The sequence below is a fragment of the Panthera pardus genome, unplaced genomic scaffold (assembly GCF_024362965.1).
Source record: "Panthera pardus isolate Hobbes unplaced genomic scaffold, ASM2436296v1 HiC_scaffold_8, whole genome shotgun sequence".
Lineage (NCBI taxonomy): Eukaryota > Metazoa > Chordata > Mammalia > Carnivora > Felidae > Panthera > Panthera pardus.
The window spans coordinates 33,178,341-33,199,435 of record NW_026527013.1 but is presented as its reverse complement, the minus strand read 5'-3'; the positions used below and the strand labels follow the sequence as shown (position 1 = coordinate 33,199,435).

Sequence of the window (21,095 nt, the reverse complement as noted above, 5' to 3'; positions counted from 1 at the left end):
AGTGTAAAGGGGTCCTGGAACTTTGAGGACGGCCGGATGTGCCAGCATATGGCCCCTGTTGTTTCTGCCCTCTGGATATTCTGAGCTTTCTTTTGAAGTCACCTTGGGGTGGGGGCACATCAGATGCTGGCCATTGTGCACGAGAGGTCCAGTATCAAAGCTTTTGGTGATGTAGCTTCTTTCCTCACACATACCCACCCACACCCACACAGTTTCACTTTTTGTTGTATTTGTGGTGCTGCGAGGCAGTTCACTACTAACCAGACTGTGTCCTGAATTGTCCCTCCTCTCAGTTCATCTGGGTTTTGCTGAGGAGTGGTCACTAGTGTAGACTCTTAAGTGGTTTCTCCCTTGGTCCAACCTCACGTTGTCTTCTGACCAGTGACCACATTCCAGACAACATCGTGTCATCAGGGATGTTCTATCATTATGGCTGCTTAGCGATCTTTGGGTTTCCAACTCTCCTTTACAAGCTTCCTTTAAGACAGCGGATACCTGCTTCCTACATCTATAAAGTCAAGGATACCATTCACATGTCAACCCACCCCCACCCTCCACCCCACAACCAGTATCCAAATCTAGAAACAGAAGTGGCTTGGAAACTCACGTGGTGATGTTCCTGTTCCTTTCCAGAAATGTGACCATATGGAGGGCTGATGTGTTTGCTCATGTGAAACTTCTGCCAACATTTAGTGAGAATTTCTTGAGACTTTTCATGTCATGCTAACCTTTTGCAATTTAGATAAAATCTAGTCTTTATTATCAAAGAGTTTAGCAGCCAGGTAGAAGGAAGATGGGTCCAAAGTAGTTTGTTGAGTTCATCCAGCTCCACAATTGTTTGCAAGAGCCGTCATATTCAATAGGTCATTTAACCCTTAAAAATAACAAACAGACGAGGACAACAGAAAAGACCAGGTAGGGTGGACACCGATGAGTACACTGGGGTTAGAATACATGTGCCACAGCTTACTAAATTCAATTTCATAATCTGCAAAACGGGGTACTCTACTTACTTCTCAAGATCATTGCACACACTGGTTGACTTAGTTCTCAATCTGTGGAAAGGACTTTCATTATGCATTCACACGGGAGAGTCCTATAGAGGGAGCACCTGACTGAGAGTGCCCAGGGGAGGGCCATCAACAAAGGCTTCACAGGGGAAGGCAAGAGCTTTAAAGGCTGACTGAGTTGATAGGAGGACATTTGAGGAAAAAGAAACAGCATGAGCAAAAGCCCAGATTTGAGAAACCCTGTGGCCAGTAGGAAATTACAAGTTGCTTAGGGTTCTTCCAGGATGGGCTTCATTTTACCTCAAGCCTCTTAAGTAATTTTCAAGTCTTTTGTAAGCCCACTTCCTTTAAATGCAACAACAAAAAACAACCCAAAAAACATAAGGCATTCACTGAGCAAGTGTCCATGGATGTTCCTTGCTACATTGTTTAGAAGAGCATAAATAAGACGGTGAATCATTTTGGGTTCATTAATATGCTTTTCTCTTTTATATTTGTGCCTCTGTGTCCACCTTTCCCGTCGTCACCCAGGGGCAACCCTTTGCCTCGGAAGATTAGGATTCTTGAAGCAGGAAGGCAGGAAAAAAATCAGTGTTCAACTTTTTGTCTACCAAATAAGATTTTCTAAATCCCTTAAGCCTCCATTAGCATATCAAGAACTAGGTCCGTTGGGCTTGAGTGTTGGGTTTAATGTAACTAGGGTGACCACACTTATCAGCTTGCCTGGGACATGTCGAGTCTGTGTCTATTGTCCTGGCCTAATGATTCACTCTCACATGCATTCTGGTTTGGATGATAAATTATTGGGAAGGTCAATCCCTGCCACAGAGGAGGTGGAGGGAGATGAGCCCAGCCCTTCAGGCCTAGTGGAGTGTGGGAAAGAAGAAGGAAGATGGGGGGAGGGCGGTCATTGTGTCTTTGTGTGTTATCCTTTCTCTGAGTCAGGATTCCAATGCTTGTGTATTTCGGGTGCTGGTGGCCGTCTTAGCTCAAAGCAGCAGGGTTTTTTGCGCCACAATCCAATACAGGGCTGCCCCTTGCAAGGCAGGTTGGCAGTGTCATAATAAGAAAAGCACTACTCTGGGCTCAGGCAGAGAGAAGGGCCCAGAGATTTTATCAATTCTGAGCTTCCTGGGCTCCTACTCACGTAAAAGTGTGAAAGAGAAGCTGTGACATGTTCCTGGGGAGGATGAATAAGGTCATGAGGAGAGAACCAGCCAACATGCTTTGGGGGTGCCCTCGCGTGAGGTACATCCAGGGAGCTTCGGGCCAAATAGGCCAAGAGAGGGGTTGGTTGGAGGATAGGACCGAGGCCCAGATTGTACGTCAGGATTTGAAAGAGTTCAGGCAGGAAGGACTTGAGAAGAGGGGATGCAGAGCTCAGTCTGAGCCTAGAGAGCAGAGCACAGTCACCCAGGGCCGGCGTCGGTGTCCAGGGCCCCTGGAACGCTGAGTAACCTGGTGGATAGGGTACTTCGCAGCAAGGGGCCTGTGACCTGGGCAGGACCTCACTCCCCAGGGCCACATGGTGGCGTAAGCCTCCCGCACATCTGTCTGTCATCTCGGGGAGTAGCAGGGATGGGAGGAAAAGGGAGGGGCGGAGCTTACATCCTCTTGAGGGAGATGGATTCCTTCATCGAAGACGTATTGATTGGGCACTTACATGTTCCAGGTACTTCTCTACATCCTGGGGATACAGCGCTAAGTAAAACGGACGAAAATCCCTGCCTTCATGGAGTTCACTTTCTGCTGGCTTTACCCAAGGACTACATTTATTTATTAAAAAACATTGTTTTTCCCGGGGTGCCTGGGGGGCTCAGTCGGTTAAGCCTTGGACTTCAGCTCAGGTCATGATCTCACACTTTGTGGGTTCGAGCCCCACGTCGGGCTCTGTGCTGACAGCTCAGACAGAGCCTGGAGCCTGCTTCGGATTCTGTGTCTCCCTCTCTCTCTGCCTCTCCCCTGCTCATGCTTTGCCCCTCTTTCAAAAATAAATAAACATTAAAGGAAATAAATTTCCCATGTTTATTTATTTTGAGAGGGAGTGCACATGTACATGCAAGCAGGGGAGGGGCACAGAGCGCGGGAGAGAGAATCCCAAGCAGGCTCCATGCTATCAGCGTGGATCCCGACGCAGGGCTCGATTTCAGGAACCATGAGATTGACCTGAGCCGAAATCAAGAGACAGACGGTTAACTGACTGAGCCACCCAGATGCCCTCTCCAAATACTATATTTAGATTGAAAAAATTGCAATACTGTTACCAGCACATTAATACTACTCAGCCACAGGTGGGGAGGAGAACTCTTAAGGTAGGCTAAGTAAACGATAGAAAGTTAGGAAGCTGTCATTTAGTTTTGTCCATCTGAATAGTAGCATTTTAAAATTTGACACTATAGGGGCCCCTTGCTGGCTCAGTCTGTGGAACATGAGATTTTTAATCTCAGGGTCTTGAGTTCAAGCCCCACACTGGGTAAAGAGGTTGCTTAAAAATAAAAGCTTAAAAAAATAAAAAATAATATTTGATACTGCAGTTATGAAATTAGCAAAAACCTAAATATTTAAGAATAAGGGATTGAGTAGGTAAGTTATGGTACATCTTTAATAAAATATTGTATATTAACAGTGATGTCACAGAAGAATATTAATAGGTGTAGAACAGTGTTCATGATGTATAGTGTAAGTTGTGAGAAGCAAGTTACAAACAGCACATAATATTCTATTGTTTATTAAAAATATTTAATGTGTGGGACATGTGGGTAGCTCAGTTGGTTAAGTGTCCAGGCTCTTGATTTCAGTTCAGGTCATGATCTTGTGGTTTGTGAGTTTGAGCCCTGTTTCGGGCTCTGCACTGAGCTTGGGATTCTCCCTCTCTCTCTCTCCCTCCCTCTCTCTCTCTCTGTCTGTCTCTCAAAATAAATAAACTTTAAAAAATTTAGTGTGTTCATGAAATGTGTAGTGTATCATCTGTTTTATGAAAATAGAATTAGTCCATATATATGTATATGTATGTATTGAATATATTTTATATATGTTTATGCATACATGTATGGATGCACAGAACTAATCTATTTAACGTATATACTTCTATGTTTAACATATAAACATAATCTTTGTTTATACTGATTATCTTTATTTGGATTTCTTTGTATTTATGTGTGTCTTCTGGTGTTTTTCTTATGGATATATAATATTCTGGTTTAAAAGTTATTTTTCAAATGATTTTTGAAAAATCATTTTTAGTATCTAGCAATTTAGTGCATATGCTCTATGGCCTTTCCTTTGTAGGGTCTTGTGCTACTTGGTGGATATTCTGAATGGCAGTGTGTAGGGTGGGGTGAAGAGCAGAGAAAGGGCAAGGAGAAGGAATTACACTATCTCTCACTGGTTTTTAGAAGAAAGAAGGAAAGGAGGAGAAACAAACAAAGGAAGGAAAAATACTGTGTCCCACTTTTTAAGAAGAGTGCAAATCTGTAAATGATGCCTGATAATACCTGACTTGGGAAACTTGAACACAAACATGACAAATATATGGGTTCTGGGAGATTGATTTGAAAAAAAGAGGATTTTATTCATCTCATTTTTTATGTTGTCCTTCTTAGTATTATTTTAATTCTTAGAATCATCTATCATGTTCGTATGTGAAGCCTGTAGTAATTCAACTTCAGTATGTGCTTAGAAACTTACATCATCCTTGATCATAGGCCACTTTGTTTATATCACAGTTTTGAAAATGTGAAGAAATTTGAAGGCACGGCACATTACTAGTGCTTAACTAAAGTGAACCGCCTCTGCTTTGCAGAGAAAGGGTGTTAGGGGAAGTAGATTTGAAAAGATAAAGCAAAGACTCAGTGTTTCAGGGCTTGGATTGGAGCACTGAGGTCATTTTTCTTTTCTTCTTTCTGCCTGTTGATATGACCGATTAAAGGTGGGCTCTGAAAACATGTATAGTGAAGAGAATTGCATCAGCTTCTCACAAAACAATCCTTTTTTCATCATATTAGGAAACTTGCTTATGGATCCAGCCACAGGCTGCTGGTAATTCTCTAATTAGTATAGGAATCAGGGAGTGACCCTAGCTGGGCCGTTCAGAATTAAGGGATTTCTGAGGTTGAAAGTTGTAGGCTTCAAGGTATCGTAGCCGTGTTGCCACTATGTGGGGAAATCTTACCTGAGAATAAAGCCAAGCCAAGCCAAGATATAAAGAAAAAAGGTGTTCAAGTCAGAGCACTATTAACATTTTGGGCTGAACACTAATTTTTTAAAAATTAAAAAAAATTTTTTTTGATAGAACGAGCATGAGTGGAGGAGGGGCAGAGAGAAGGAGCTAGAAGATGTGAAGCAGGCTCTGCACTGTAAGCGGGGCTCAAACTCATGAACCATGAGATCATGACCTGAGCTGAAATCAGGAGTCGGCTGCTTCATCGAATAAGCCACCTAGGCACCCCTAGGCTGACTAATTCTTTGTTGTAGGGGACTATCTTATGTGTCGTACAATGTTTAGCAGCCCCTACTTAGTGGATGCACATCCCCATCCCCCCAGTTGGGATAACCAGACAGGTTTCCAGGCATTACCAATGTCCTCTGAGGGAAAACACTTTTTCCAGCTGAGAACTAGCGGTTAGCAACTAGGTCTCACTGGATCTGAAGTCAGCTCTTTGACTTTTTATTTATTTGTGCTCTATTGGTTTTCTTCCGCTGCTATCCGTATGACTCTGCTTCTGTTGTCATGTCTTCATGAAAGGAAAAGATTTCCTTTTTTAAGGATTCATGTGAGTACCTCAAGCAACAGTACATCAAAAGGACCATTCACCATGGTCAAGTGGGATTTATTCCCCAGATGCAAGGATGGTTCAGTGGTTGCCAATCAATCACTGTGATACATCACGTCAATAAAATGAAGGATAAAATTCATATGACTATCTCAATAGGTGCAGAACAAGCATTTGGCAAAATTCAACGTGATTCATGAGAAGAACTCTCAACAAAGTAGGTTTAGAGGGAACATGCCTCCACCTACTAAAGGCATCTTCCCTTTGATGTGAAAAAGTCCCAGCCTAACATCAGCCTCAGTGGTGAAGAATTGAGAGCTTTCCCTCAAGATCACAAACAAGATGAGGATGTCCATGCTCCAACTTTTATTCAACATAGTACTGGAATTCGTAGCCAGAGCAATCAGACAAGAAAAGGAAGTAAGAGACATCCATATTGGTAAGGTAGAAATTAAACTGTCGCTATTTGCAGATGACATAGAAAACCAGGAAGACTCCATCATACAACCATTAGAAATAATAAATGAATTCAGTAAAGTTGCAGGATACAAAATAAATACTCAGAAATTGATAGCATTTTTATACTAATAATGAATCAACAGATGGAAAAATTAAGAAAACAACACCCACTTACAACTGCACCAAAAAGAATAAAATACCTGGGAATAAACTTAATTAAGGAAGTGAAAGACATGTACTCTGAAAACTATAAAGCATTGATGAAAGAAGTTGAAGATGCCACAAACAAATGGAAAGATACTGCATGCTCATGGATTGGGAGAATTAACATGGTTAAAATGTCCATAGTACCCAAAGCAATCTTAAGATTCAGTACAACCCCTATCAATATACCAACAGCATTTTTGCAGTTCTAAAATTCGTATGGAACCACAAAAGACCCTACAGAGCCAAGGCTATCTTGAAAAAGAACAAAGCTAGAGGTGCCACAATTCTAGATTTCAAGGTATACTACAGAACTATAATAATAAAAACAGTACAGTATTGACACAAAAATAGACACATAGATGAAATGGAACAGAATAGAGAGCCCAGAAATAAATCCCTGCTTCTTTGGCTGATCAATCTATGACAAAGGAGGCAAAAAATGCAATGGGGTAAAGATTATGTCTTTAACAACTGGTGTTGGGAAACCTGGACAACTACAAGTAAAAGAATGAAAGTGGACCACTTTTCAACACCATACATAAAAATAAATTCAAAATGGATTAAGGGCTGAAATGAAACTTTGAAACCATAAAAAGCCTAGAAGAGAACATAGGCTATAATTTCTCTGACATTAGTTGTAGAAACATTTTTCTAGTTATGTCTCCTAGGTCAAGGGAAATAAAAGCAGAATTAAACTATTGGACTACATTAAAAAAAAAAAAAAAAAAACCTCTTGCACAGGAAAGGAAACCATCAAGAAGACAAAAAGGCAACCTACTGAATGGGAGAAGATATTTGCAAATGATACATCCACTAAGGAGTTAATATCCAAAATATCTTAACTTATATAGTTCAACATCCCCCAAACCAAACAATTTGATTTAAAAAAGGGCAGAGCATCCAAATAGACATTTTCTCAAAGAAGACATACACATAGCGCAGAGACACATGAAAAAAATGCTCAACCTCACTAATCATCAGGGAAATATAAATCAAAACCTCAATGAGATACCACCTCACACCTCTCGGAATAGTTAAAATAAAAAAAGACAAGAAATAACAAGTTTTGGAGAAAAAGGAACCCTTGAGCACTGTTGGTGGGAAGGTAAATTGGTGCAGCCACTGTGGAAACAGTGTGAAAGTTTCTTAAAAAATTAAAGATAGTAATACCACATGACCCAGTAATTCCACTGCAGGGTATTTACCCAAAGAAAATGAGAACATTAGTTCAAAAAGGTATATACGTATAACTGCAACATGATTTATAGTCGCCAAGATATGGAAGGAACCCAAGTGTCCATCAATAGATGAATGGATAAAGAAGATGTAGGGAATGTGTGTGTGTGCGTAATGGTATGTGACTTAGCCATAAAAAGAACACGATTTTGCCATTTGTGACAACATGAGTGGGCTTAGAGGGTATAAGGCTAAGTGAAATTAGACTGACAAATACCATATGATTTCTTGAATGTGGAATCTTAAAACAACAAACAAATGAATAAACAAACAGCAGAATGACATCTGTAGGGGCGGGGTGCCTTGGTGGCTCACTTGGCTAAGCCTCCAACTCTTGATTACCACTCAGGTCCTGATCTCACAGTTGATGAGATTGAGCCCCACATTGGGCTCTGTGATGACAGCATGGAGCCTCCTTGAGACTCTCTGTCTCCCTCACTCTCTACCCCTACCCTACTTGTGTGCGTGCTTGCCTTCTGTCTCTCAAAATTAATAAACATTTAAAAATTTTTTAAAAAGGGGGGGCGCGTTGGTGGCTCAGTCACTTGAGCCTCGGATCCTCTGTCCCCCCTCTGTCCCTCTCCTGTGCATGTGCATTTTCTCTGTTTCTCAAAAATAAACATTTAAAAAATAGTAAAAATTAAAATTAAAAAAAAAAAGAGCGGGAAGAAAAGAACTTAGAAAGAATCAGATATTTAATTACAGAGCACAAAGTGGGTTGCCAGAGGGGAGGGAAGTGTGGGGATGGACAACATGGGTAAAGGGGAGAGGGAAATACAGGCTTCAATTTAGGGAATGAATAAGTCATCAGAATAAAGAGCACAGCATAGGAAATATGGTCAGTGATACCGTAATAGTGTTGTATCGTGATAGATGATAGCTACGCTTGTATTGAGCACAGCATAGCATACAGAGAAGTTCAATCACTGTTGTATACCTGAAACGAATATAATATTGTGTGTGCTTGGAGTATGTGTATACTCAAAAAAAAAAAAAAAAAATCACAGGATTAGATTGGCCCCTCAAGATAATCCAGAATAGCCTCTCCATCTCAAGTTCCTTCACTTAACCACATCTGTAAAGTCCCTTTTGCCATCTGAGGTGACATATTCACAAGTTTGGAGAGTAGGACACGGACATCTTTGGGGGGACCGTTAGTCTCCCTGCCCCATGCACTGATCAGTTTCTGTTTTGTTTGAACTAGTGTGACTTGACTTTCAGTTATTGCAACCAAGAATTGTGAGTAAAATGTTTGAGATCCAGTATGCCACAACCTCTTTCTGAATCATGTTGTGGTTAACAGAATCATGTTTTTCTTTAAACTCCCATCCCCTAACACAAAGCCTGATACACGGCGGGCCATCCATGTGGACTCACTGCATGCGGGTTTATCCTTTGCGTTTGTCTTGGATCCCATGAAGAAGAGTTACTAGAAACTCTACCACATGAATTGTTAAGCAGGGCTCTGGGAAAGAGAGTGCAGAAGAGAAGTAAACATTTCCTGCAAAGATAAGCAATTAAGTGACTTTAAAGAGCTGGGAATTTGGGAGTCAGGTAGCAAGGAAGCCATTGCAGCTCCCCACTGTTCCTACCACTCTGTGAAATGAGATAGTCTGTCTGTGTTGGCCTAATTGCTGTGCTCTCCCTTCCCTTGTGTGTGTGTGTGTGTGTGTGTGTGTGTGTGTGCATGCCTTGCACATCTAGGTAAGTGACTGATAAATCAATCCTAGGCGGCGAACAATGTGTTATTTTTTATTTCCCCTCTCAGAGCAGTTTCTCAAGATACAATATATTATGTTCTTAGCCGTGTGTTTTCTGGAGTCTGCGGATCTTCTAAATGGGAGATTACACAAATCTCTTTGGGATTACAATCCACTGGCCCGTAGCAGATCTGGTGGTGCCTGTGATGGCTTCTGTGTCCTAAGAGACTTTGCCATGTTGGCAGGCTGGTCCTGCCCCTGATGTAGTGCGTCACTCCTGGGAAATTGGTGTCTGATATCAGCCCCAAAGATGAGGACCAGGGGATGCTTTTAATTCCAAACAACCCAGAGGAGCCTTGAGTGGTTTCGTTTAGAAAATTCTCTCTTGGACTCCATTTTTCATTTTGTTCTGTTTTCAAAGGCCTTAGAGAAGAGAGAGATCTCAGTCTCACATACCTTTAACTTGTAACCCAGAACTTGTGAACATCCTAACAAACCGCTTCCGGCACCTCTGGCTCCCTGAAGGACATCTCGGCTGATATGGGAACGGTCCTGGCTTTAGATTCCTAAATGGAGAAATCCAGACCACAATGAATTCTCCAGCCTAAACTCTTCCTGCTTTTTTACTTAAGCAGCGCAATATCTTGGTTACAAAACAGTGTGTTTTCCTATAACGAGCGCACATAAATATTTCATTGATGCAATTATCTTTGACGTGAAATAATTCCACAGCATGGCTAGTGCCTGGGCAAAGTGATAAATCTGCCTCCTTTCCCCAAGTGATTTCTCGCTTTAAACAAACAAGATGTGTGCCTGAAACTGTGGTTTGTATGTGTATGCATGTCTTTGTACCTGCTGTTTCATTCCCTGGAATGTGCACGTGACTCCTAGAGTAAGCAGTAATGAGGAAGGAAGGCCATGTTGCTTTTTTGCAGTTAATAGGAAATAGACAAATGCTGGTTCAGTTGGAATTTCCAAACTCCCAGCAGTGTGCTTAATTAAAAATGCATTTCAAATCCTGAGCTTTTGCCATATATAACAAGACTTAACAAATTCAACTTATCTTGGCTCTCAAAAAATTTGGCCTGGAGAGAAGGAAGAAAATGCTATAAGGGGACCAAGAAAACCTTTATGACCCTGCAGAAATTTTAACTGCTACCTATGCATTTTTTACTTTTTCTTGGGATACAGAAGATTGTTATACACGATTTTTACCATCTGATAAAAGTGATAAGCCCTTGACAAAATGCCGTTTTGCACAGCGTTGCTGATTAAGACTTACAGGAGATCATTTTTCTTCCTATAGGTCTACATTTTGAGAACGTATCTGTAGAGTATGCAATACGTGCAAATTGCCCGCCTTCTTTGCTTTTATAATTGTTTGGCTCTTTCTCTGTTTCTATTTTTCATCTTCCATTTTGTCACCATCCCATGTGCTGATTCTAAAGCTTTGTTTGTTGCCCCAACTCTTGCTTTCTGGGAGAACAAATACCTATAACAGTTTTCCAGTGATGAGGAACACAAGAAACTGCCAGGCTCATTGGTAGTGGTATACAGGAACTTGGGATAGTTTAGATCGGTGTTGTGTTGTGTTGTGTGTTGTGTATTTGTGGGTGTTTAACGATGGTACCTAAGAACTGTCCTTGACAGAAACTAATGTCAAGGATTAAGTGACTGAAGAATTGACTTATGAATATTAAACTAAGTTAAAGGTCACTGGTGATTCTTGAGGGATACTGTCAGGATTTGGGATATTACCCTTCTTACAAGCTAAGACGTTTGCTTATTACCATTTTGTGCATGCTGGCAAAAACCTTGTGATTCTTGGGTGGGGGATAAAGGACTTTATCACTCACAGCACAGCAAACAGCATAAGCATTATGTTTGTGTCAGTTCTCTAAGCCCCCCAAATCCCAATGGGTCAGTTTCAAGGGGGCTACATGAATACTGTGTATATGGGGTTTCCATCGAAGTCAAGGAACCGTGAGCTTGGGAAATCCATCTGTTTTATGGCAAACCTTCTCTTTGCCCTGGAGGGAGACATGATCTTGTCCCTCAAGATTGCTTACTCCAGACACCACCCCGAGTGATGGTTGGGGGAAAGAGCAGTCAGGGCTTAGCATTCTTTATAGGGACAAGCAGGGCTCAGGGCCCATGGTGGATTGCGACTCCCAAGAATCACCCAGTATACTTTCATAAACGATATTAATAATAATGCTAGCTGCCAGCCACTGAACATCCGTGCGTGCCAAGCATGATACCCATGCTTTACATGGGTGAACTGGCAAATAGCCAGTGTGGTAATACACCTGTTTGCAGATAGGGAACTTAAGACTTAAAGAATTTAAACAACATTGCTTGCTCGGACCACTACCCTAAAGTAAGACGCTATTTTTTTTTTTCTTGCTCTTCTTAAAAAAGTTTTTATTTAAATTCCAGTTGGTTAACATACAGCATAATATTAGTTTCAGGTGTACAGTATAGTGATTTAACACTTCCATACATCACATGGTGCTCATCACAACAAGTGCATCCCTTAATCCCAATCACCTATTTAACCCATCACCCCACCCGTCTCCCCTCTGGTAACCATCAGTTCCCTATTATTAAGAGTCTGCTTCTTGGTTTGCCTCTCTCTGTCTCTCTCTCTCTCTTTTATTGAGACTTTTTTTTTCTGTTTCAACTCCTATGTGTCTCTATCCTGGCTCTTAAAGCAATATGTCATTCTATTACATTTTTTTTTTCTCTATCTCCGCCACCAGAATGAAAGCTCCTTAAAGGCAAGGACTTGATTTGGTTCACCTCTGTTTTCCCAGCAGGTAGATTAGTGCCTAGTGGTATATGGTAGGCATGAGGTAAATATGCTGGGTCTGTGTGTGTTGCCCTTAAAGGTTTCTCAGTATTTAGCAAAGGATCCATGACCAAATTGGTACACAAAATATTTGTTGAGTGAATATATAAATGAGTGAATGGAGTTGCTCAGCTGCTGAGTATGGGATCAGGGCTTGAAGCCAGGTCTGTATGGCTCTGAAGCCTTGTATTTAACTATGATTAGTTACCATTCTTCTTCATCGGTGGTGGAATTGGCCCAATGCTCAAAAATCCTTGGGACTTAGGATTCTCTCTGGCTTGTTTCAGTAGTTCCCACAAGGTAGGTCCTCAGTATTATTTTGGAAGTCAGTTAGAAATGAAAACTTAATTTTCTTTCTCTCTCTCTTTCTTTTCTTTCTTTCTTTCTTCCTTCCTTCCTTCCTTCCTTCCTTCCTTCCTTCCTTTCTTTCTTTCTTTCTTTCTTTCTTTCTTTCTTTCTTTCTTTCTTTCTTTCTTTCTTTCTTTCTTTCTTTCTTTCTTTCTTTCTTTCTTCTTGCAGCCCAATAGGGAGAGAACAATGGGAGAAAGCAATGGGTGTCTCTCAGAATCAGAAATAAACATGCTTACTTAAATACAAGCCTCTCCCTCCAGAGCTCCCCGTGGGTGACAACATATATAGAGGGTTTGACCACGAATATTGGAGTTTCTTCCCAGGCTGGTTTCCATGGTGATGGTTGCATCTTTGATAGGGTTGAGGTGACAGGGAGAGGAAGCAGAAGACAGGGTGATGTTGCATCACAACATTATCCAAATCCTTGTGACCACATACAATAGGGTCTGTAGCCAGTGACAGTGGACAGAAACTTGCTCATGAGCAGAAGGAATGGGTCCTGACCAGATGTTTTTGTCTGTGAAGCTTCTGTCATTCTTGCATTTTTGAGCAGTCTGCCCAGATTAGGGGTCAAGAGTCAGTAGGGTTATTTGCCTCTGATTTGGCTGAATGCAGGTTTAGGTGGAGAGTTTACCAGTACGAGAATATAGGTAGAATGATGCTTACCTGCAAAGGGTCCCAGAGACATCCTAAAGCACTCTGGACAACATTTTGGAAATATCCCAGAAAGAATTTCATTGGGCACATCTATAGAGTGATGTTTGCGTTATCTATGGCCACATAACAAGCCATCCCAAAACTTCATGTTTTAAAATGATAATTTTATTATTATCCTATTCAGGGGCTCCTCAGGCTAGTGGGCTCTCATGTCGTTGCAGTTCCGATCGTAGCTGTCACTGAATCTGTCCTGCTGGATCCCTAACTCACAGGGCTGGCTCTCGATGCTGGTAGTGAGCTGGACCCTCAGCTGGGACTGTCAGTCAGAACACATGCTCATGCCTCTTCACATGGCCTGGTTTCCTCACAGCATGGTGTCTAGGGTCCAAGAGTGGGTATCCAGGAAACAGGAACCAGAAGTCTCTTAAGCACTCAACCTGAACACCTGCACAGCATAGCTTCTGCTGTATTCTGGTGGTCGTGTTGTCCAAAAGCCCATACTAAAGGGGAGGGGACTTGGACCCTACCTTTCAGAGGAAGGAGTGCGGTTGAATTTTTAGGTTGTGATTTCAAACCACCACAACTGCCAGTTCTCCCCTCTTTCTGTCCTCAGGGAGCTTATGGCCCAGGCGGTAGATTTCAGTCTACAATCACAGTGTTAAATGTAAACTGCAGTATGACAAGGGCCATGAGGGAGACATGATCTGAGAGTCTAAATATGGGGATTGTGTTAGTTTGCTCTGGCTGCCATAACAAAATACAACAGACTGGGTGGCTTAACCAACACAGATTTATTTTCTCACAGTTTTGGAGGCTAGTCATCCCAAGATCAAGGTATTGGCAGATTTGGTTTCTTTTGAGACCTCTCCTTGGCTTGTAGATGACTGCTTTGTCACCGTGTCCTCACCTGGGCTGTTCTCTGTGCATACATTTTTGTATCCTAATCCTTTCTTTTTATAAGGACATAGGTCATGTTGGATTATGGGCCACCCATACGATCCCATTTTACTTTAGTTACTTCCTTTTTTAAAAAAAATGTGTTATCATTATTTTATTAAAAATTTTTTTAATGTTTATTTATTTTTGAGAGAGAGACAGAGCATGAGCAGGGGAGGAACAGAGAGAGAGGGAGACACAGAATCTGAAGCAGGTGCCAGTCTCCAAGCTGTCAGCACAGAGCCTGACGTGGGGCTTGAATCCATGAACTGTGAGGTCATGACCTGAGCCGAAGTCAGACGCTTAACTGACTGAGCCCCCCAGGTGCCCCTTATTTATTTTTGAGAGGGAACACAGAGAGAGAATCCACAGTTATCCACTGTGAGATAATGACCTGAGCCAAAATCAAGATTCGGATGCTTAACCAAATGAGCCACCCAGGTGCCCTTACCTTAGTTACCTCTTCAAAGGTCCTTTCTCCCAATACAGTCACATTCTGAGGTTCTGGGGGTTAGGACTTCAACATAAAAATTTTGGAGGAACACAAGCTCATACGAAGGATAGGAATATTTAACGTGATCTTTTTGTCTGTAGAAATAATCTTGCTATAGATATAAACTCGTTACCAAGTTTTAATTTACTTGGGATAGTCTCTAGTTTTAGGGGTTGCCTTTTAATTCAACTTTGTTTTACGTTTAAATAAAATGTTTACATGGTCTCAAAGTCAAACCTTCAAAGTAAAGTAAATTCACAGAAGCTTAGCTTCTCACCTCATTTCCTCTGGAAGTCATGTTTAGATTGATCCTGGCCACATGCTCAGAGAGAATCTGTTCTGTCCCGTGAGTATGACCTGACAGAACTTATAGTAATGGTTTCTCCCCTGCATGACTGCAAGTTCCATGAAGGCAGGTTCTCGTCTTCTCTGATTTCTGGTATCATCCCTAAACCTAATACTGTGGCAAGAACGTAGTTGGCATTTGGTGAATATCCGTTGAATGAATGTGGTGCTGGAGTTCGGGATATAGGTTGGAGTCATTCATTTGAACGTCATCTGCATGGAGGTCATGAAAATGGACATTTGTTACAGGAATTGTCTCACGTGGCTATGAAAGCTGAGAACTCCCGTGATCTGTTGTCTGCAAGTTGGAAAGCCTGGAAGCTGGTGGTATAATGCAGTTCGAGTCCAGAGGGCTCAGAACTAGGGGACTCATAGGTGTAAGTCCTGGACTCCTAAGGCTCAAGAACCAGGAGTGTAGAGGAGGCCTGAACACAAGAGAAGATGGACATCCCAGTTTTGGAAGAGAGAAAAGGAATTTGTCCTTCCTCTGCCTTTTTTCTTCTATTTAGGGCCTCAACAGACTAGATGATGCCAACTCACATTGGTGAGGGCACATCTTTTACTCAGTCTACTGAATTAAATACTAATTTTTTTGGTGGAAACACCCTTGTTGACACACCCAGAAATAATGTTTTCCCAGCTATCTGAGCATCTGTCAAGTTGATGCATAAAACTAACCATCACACCATGTGTAGGGGGTAGAGTAAGGAGAGTGAGCAAAGAGAACAATCAACAATTAGAGAGATGGTGGGGAGATAGGGCTCCAGGAAGGTCTGTGTCTGTGGGCATCCAGGAAGAACATAATCATGATGGAGCCATTAGTCAGGAAGTGTGTGGTTGAAAGAACTGCATGATTGGAAATTAGAAGACATTGGTTCGAGTTTTGCTTCTATACTTGATTCACTATGTGACCTTGGGTAAGCTAGGTTCTCTAAAAACCGGATGCTTCTTATGTGAAACGAGAGCCATTGTATCTATCTGCACTGTCTGCCTCATAGGGTGAGGGGGCTTCAGAAGAGGGCAGTAGTGTTCAGACGGTTGGGAAACTACCAGGTGCTTCGGTAATGTAAGGGGGAAATGATGCTCAAAGTAAAGGATCTTCTAAACTTACCTGCTTTAAGCCCTTATCTTTTCAGTTATGCCTTCCATGTCTCCTGCCTGTAGTATTCTAAAACCAGGGCTTATGAAGGCTTGGGGAATGACCCGTTACCATACTTCCTTTAATGACACCGTGATTTGCAAAGGAGAACTTGCAAAAGGCAACACCTAGGCTTTTCTGTGGAACAGTTTACTATTTTCTCATCAAGCAGGCGTTTTGGAATAGCTTTGATCATGAGGTCACTGGTTTGGGACACAGTTATTCCTCATAGCTTCTAGAGAAGAGTGTATCAAGCGTGTCTTGATTTATACCAGTTACAATTAGTGTTTCAATTCATAGGGAAACTAATGCTGTAAGTAGAGCTATTCATATTCTTTTCATATTGCTTGTCAAAAACCATCTGGTGAATTCTTAACCTGTTACATGCAACACCTAAAATGAGCACCGCTCTTACATCCTGATTGAAGTGGCAAGTTGGGCATCAGGTTACTGAAAGGAAGGTATTCTATGCATCCGGTCTTGCTAACAGCTGATATTGGCAAAGAAGTGTGGTGAGAGTGTGGTTTTTCCTTGGTAATTCTGTATCTTCATTTTCCCAAAACTCATCCATGGCGTTTCTAAAATAGGGTTAAATATTTTGTCCTCCATTCTGTTTTTTTTCAGGAGCTCTTCAAGATGGAAAGAACCCTCAGAAGTAGGAATAGAGGTGGATGAATCCACTCCCTTTTAAAGACAGAGACTTGGCAAAAGACATAGCTTCAAGGATGGGTTTTCTTAAAACTTGTGAGGACTCTAATCCAGTGTGCTAAGCACTGGACTGGAAACAAAGAGATAGAAGGTTTTCATTTTTGGCATGTCACTAACTGCCTCTGCCTCAGAGATTGGTTTAAGAAATGTGTCAGGCTGCATATTCTTTCTCTCATCGCTTTTCATACTTGGAAAAAACTGAGAGATAGTGATGTGAATGCAGAACACATTTCTTTCACACAAGAAGGACAGAGATGTTTTATGTATAATATATGTGCGTGTGTGTGTGTGTGTGTGTGTGTGTGTGTGTGTATATATATATATATATATATATATATATATATATATACACACATATATATGTATTCATCTTTATTTAAAAGACTGGTTTTAAACTTAATTTCTGTGCCAAAGCTGAGGTGTGTGCGTCTGTCTTTCATCTGCTGGGGTCTAGTTAAATTAAAACAATTTGTTAACTCTGATGAAAGTAAAGATTTTCCTCTCTAAGGCCACAGATCTTGTGGAGCTTTGACAGGGTGAGCAGGTTCGAAATCATTCTCCCCTGTTGTGCGGGACTTACTAGCCTCCTTCCTTACCCCTCATATTCTTCAGATACTTTGGCGTTTGGTGGGGAAGAAGAGAAAATACCAGAAGGTTAATTGAGATGAATGGCAGGGTCTCTTTGGAAGCTGCCAGAAGGAATGGCTTTTCTCTTCTTTGTTTTCTCTTCTCTTTCTCTCTTTTCTCTTGTTTTTTCTCTTCCTTCTTCCCTACTCCCATCCTTCTCCTCTTTTTCCCTCCCTTCCTCTTCTCTCAGTTTATCTTCCTTCTTTTTTTCCCCCCTTTTCTCCACTCTACCAATAACCCTCTTGCCATCCTCACTGTTTACTTAAGTCCTAATGAGAGGAAATAATTGATTGAATACTTTTACACAAATTTATTTTTAAGAAGATAAAGTCTTTCTGGATTAATGAGAAACTGGCATTTCTTAGCCAGTTTCCTTTCACTCCATGTCTGAGAGGATTCTTTCCTCTGTCAGTGAGCAATCATGGCTATTCCCCTGAACACATTATCTCTTTCCACAGGAATGGTAGGGCTCTGCCCAGATTCCTCACTTTGACCTGCAAGTGGCCAGGTGTGACCCTCCTCTTCTGACTCTCACTATCTTCATCTGTTTTGTTTTTAATTTCCATATTTACATGGGATTGATTTTTTTTTTTAAGGGAAGTAAAGCCAGGATGGGTCTCGTCTGTCAATGGTTAGAACAATCTTGAACCTCAGGTTGGAGAAAGTTTAGTCATGGGAGCAGTATTGGTTTTGCCAGACTGGCTCTAAAGACTATTTTCCAATGTATAGAAAGTGGATTACGTTTATAGGGTTGACATTTTGGTAAATAGGCCATATGTAAAACATGTCTAGTTCCATACTCTTTGATGATGAAATAGTTGTTTATATGTGTCTATTGATGCTTTGTGAAATGATGCTTAAATCTTTGTACCTGTTGGTTTCTATGTATTTTTCACACAGTCCCAAGCCTCAGGTTGGATTGGCATGGCCACACTTTGGGTTTTTACAGGCCTTCTAATTGTCAATATTTTATTGACTTGATCTCTAGTTCAGCTACTGATGTAGCTTTAGATACTTTACTGAGAAGGAAAGTTGAGAGGGAAATCTGAAATCCATGGCTAGTGAAATATCTTTTATCTTTGTGGCTTTAATAAGTCTCTGTTCTCCAGGGATGCCTTGCCATCTCGATTGCATATTTTGATTATTTACAGAGTGCTTCCCTGTGGCACAGCATCAACCCCGAAGCATACGAGTAATGACATATTTAGTTTGGAAGTGTGAAATGGAAGGTTCAGTTTGAAAGTTATGCCTTAGGAGCCTTGCCAGTCAGCAGTGAAGAAAAGTTTCCTATGTCTCAGGTTTGGTCATACTTTGGGGATAGACATCCCTACACCATCTATAGAAACTACAGCAAACACATTTCATGTTTGATCAATGAGCTGTCACCCTCTCAAATCCTTTGCCAAGTCTTTAGTTTAGCCTGCTGCCATGCTGAGACAGTGGTTCACTTGAAATGATGGATGAAATCCACAGGTGGTTTTGGTATGGAAATTTTTTGTTTATGCCTCATGAAGAAGGAGTTATAGGATTGGGTTTAGAGCAAATGGAGCATCCTGAATGAGAGCCTTCAGTGTCTTCCTTTTTAAATGAAAAGAAAATGCAGAAACTCATTGTCCTGGTCACCATCCCCATGATACTTGGCCCCTTCCTGCTTTTTCATTTCCATCCAATGCCACTCTCCACCCACTCAGCCGTTATACTGTAATCAACAGAAAGGCAATGGTGCTGTCTGATCTACTTTGTCTTGGGATCTTCGCCTTTCCATTTCCCCCTTCCAGAATCTCTCCCTTCTCCCCCCCTGCCGGGATCCTCCTCATCTTTCACTCCATGCAAGACTATACCAGGTTTCTTCCTAAAACCCCGAGCTTCCATTGGCAGATGCTACTGGAATGTCTCTTTCCCAGCTCATGGCAAAGGGGACCTTGTCTCATACTTGACAATTTCTCCATTTGTAGCACTAGGCATGGCACCTAGGAGGTACTCAGTACCCAAGTTTTTAATCAGTGAATGGAGCCTGGATAATCACATGGACGACAGAGGCTTTGCTCTGGCTCCTTGTTCCGTCTGGAATCGTTGCTATATAGTCCGGTGAAGTTTTAAAAAATGCTGCTCGTATTTTGCTCATTCGTGTCAACAGGTGCCATGGCTGGCTGTTTCACAGCATTAAAAACAATAACATGAATTTTGGTTCTTTCAGACAGAGCCATCAATTTGATAAAGATTATATTGTTTTAAATCCTATCTGCAAAGCAAGGTGGAATGCAAGCTTGCCTGTGTACCATCTACTAATGGTTTGCTCAACAGAACGTAGCAAAAGTGCTCATATTTTCAGTATATCTATTGGAAAAAAATTGATTGGAGAACTCACTTCGGACTTCTTTAATGATTAAATAGAAAATACTGAAAGGTATGTTGTTACAAACACATTTAGAATTTGTATTTTTATTTTTTGTGTGTTTTTTTTCTTTCTTTTTAAAATGTTTATTGATTTTGAGAGGGAAGGAGGCAGAGAGAGTGTGTGTGTGCGTGTGAGTAGGGAAGAAGCAGAAAGAGAGAGAGAGAAAGAGAGAGAGAGAGAGAGAGAGAGAGAGAGACAATCACAAGCAGGCCCTCACTATCAGCGTGGAGCCCAATGTGGGGCTCAAACCCAGAACCGTGAGATCATGACCTGAGCCAAAATCAGGAGTTGGATGCTCAACTGACTAAGCCACCCAGGTACCCAGGATTTTGTATTTTTAGAGAAGAATTTGTGAACTCAAGGATTCAGGATAAGGTTTTATGCTAAAACAACAGTTCATCCATAGAAATACACTGCAATAAGGAAATAATTTCTCCACCAAAAGAATTTTCCTTTGTTCATCAGTAAGAACATCAGTGCTAACTTCCCATTACATCTTGTATTGAGAGGACACATCGTCCCAAATCTGTATGTTAGCCCTGTCTGAACAAGAAACTGAAGGTTCATTCTACATTAGTGAGCTCAAAGCTTGGCAGTCATTTGATTTTGAAATCCGCTTTCCACATCCAAGTGATATTTAGAATGGGACGAGTTAAGATTTAATCATCTAGGGGCATCTGGGTGGCTCAGGTCATGATCCCGGGGTCGCAGGATCCCAGGATCCTGCATACAGCCCGCTTGAGATTCTCCCAGTCTCTCTCTACTGCTCTTGCATGCTCTAAATAAATAGATAGATAGATAGATAGATAGATAGATAGATAGATAATTAAATAGATAAGTAAGTAAATAAATAAACATTTTAAATGTCATTCTTTTGTTTAAAAAAGATGTAATCACCCAGGGAGTGTGAGGATGCTTCAGATCTATTATGATTTAGTTTGGGAGCATTATTCCAAGCCATGAGTTGAAGGTTCTGTGAAGATTGTGACAGGCCTATGCTGATCCCCACGTGAATGAAGAAGCGTCATCACCAGACCTTGTTTGGACTGACTTTGTACATTGTACAGTTGTGTTTTTTTTTAAACTGAGCTAAAAATCACATAACACGAAGTTCATCATTTTAGTCCAGTTCCGTGTATCCACACAATTGCTCTTTAAGGGATTAGGTGTCATTAGCATTGCTCCTTTTAGGAGTTTACCAAGACCC

The 21,095-nt window shown here is 41.3% G+C and overlaps 1 protein-coding gene across 17 annotated transcripts in view; it reads left to right on the top strand.

The window, feature by feature from the left end:
- MAGI1 (membrane associated guanylate kinase, WW and PDZ domain containing 1) overlaps window positions 1-21,095 on the top strand; it is a 631,971-nt gene that overhangs the window by 284,405 nt on the left and 326,471 nt on the right. The window lies entirely within an intron of this gene.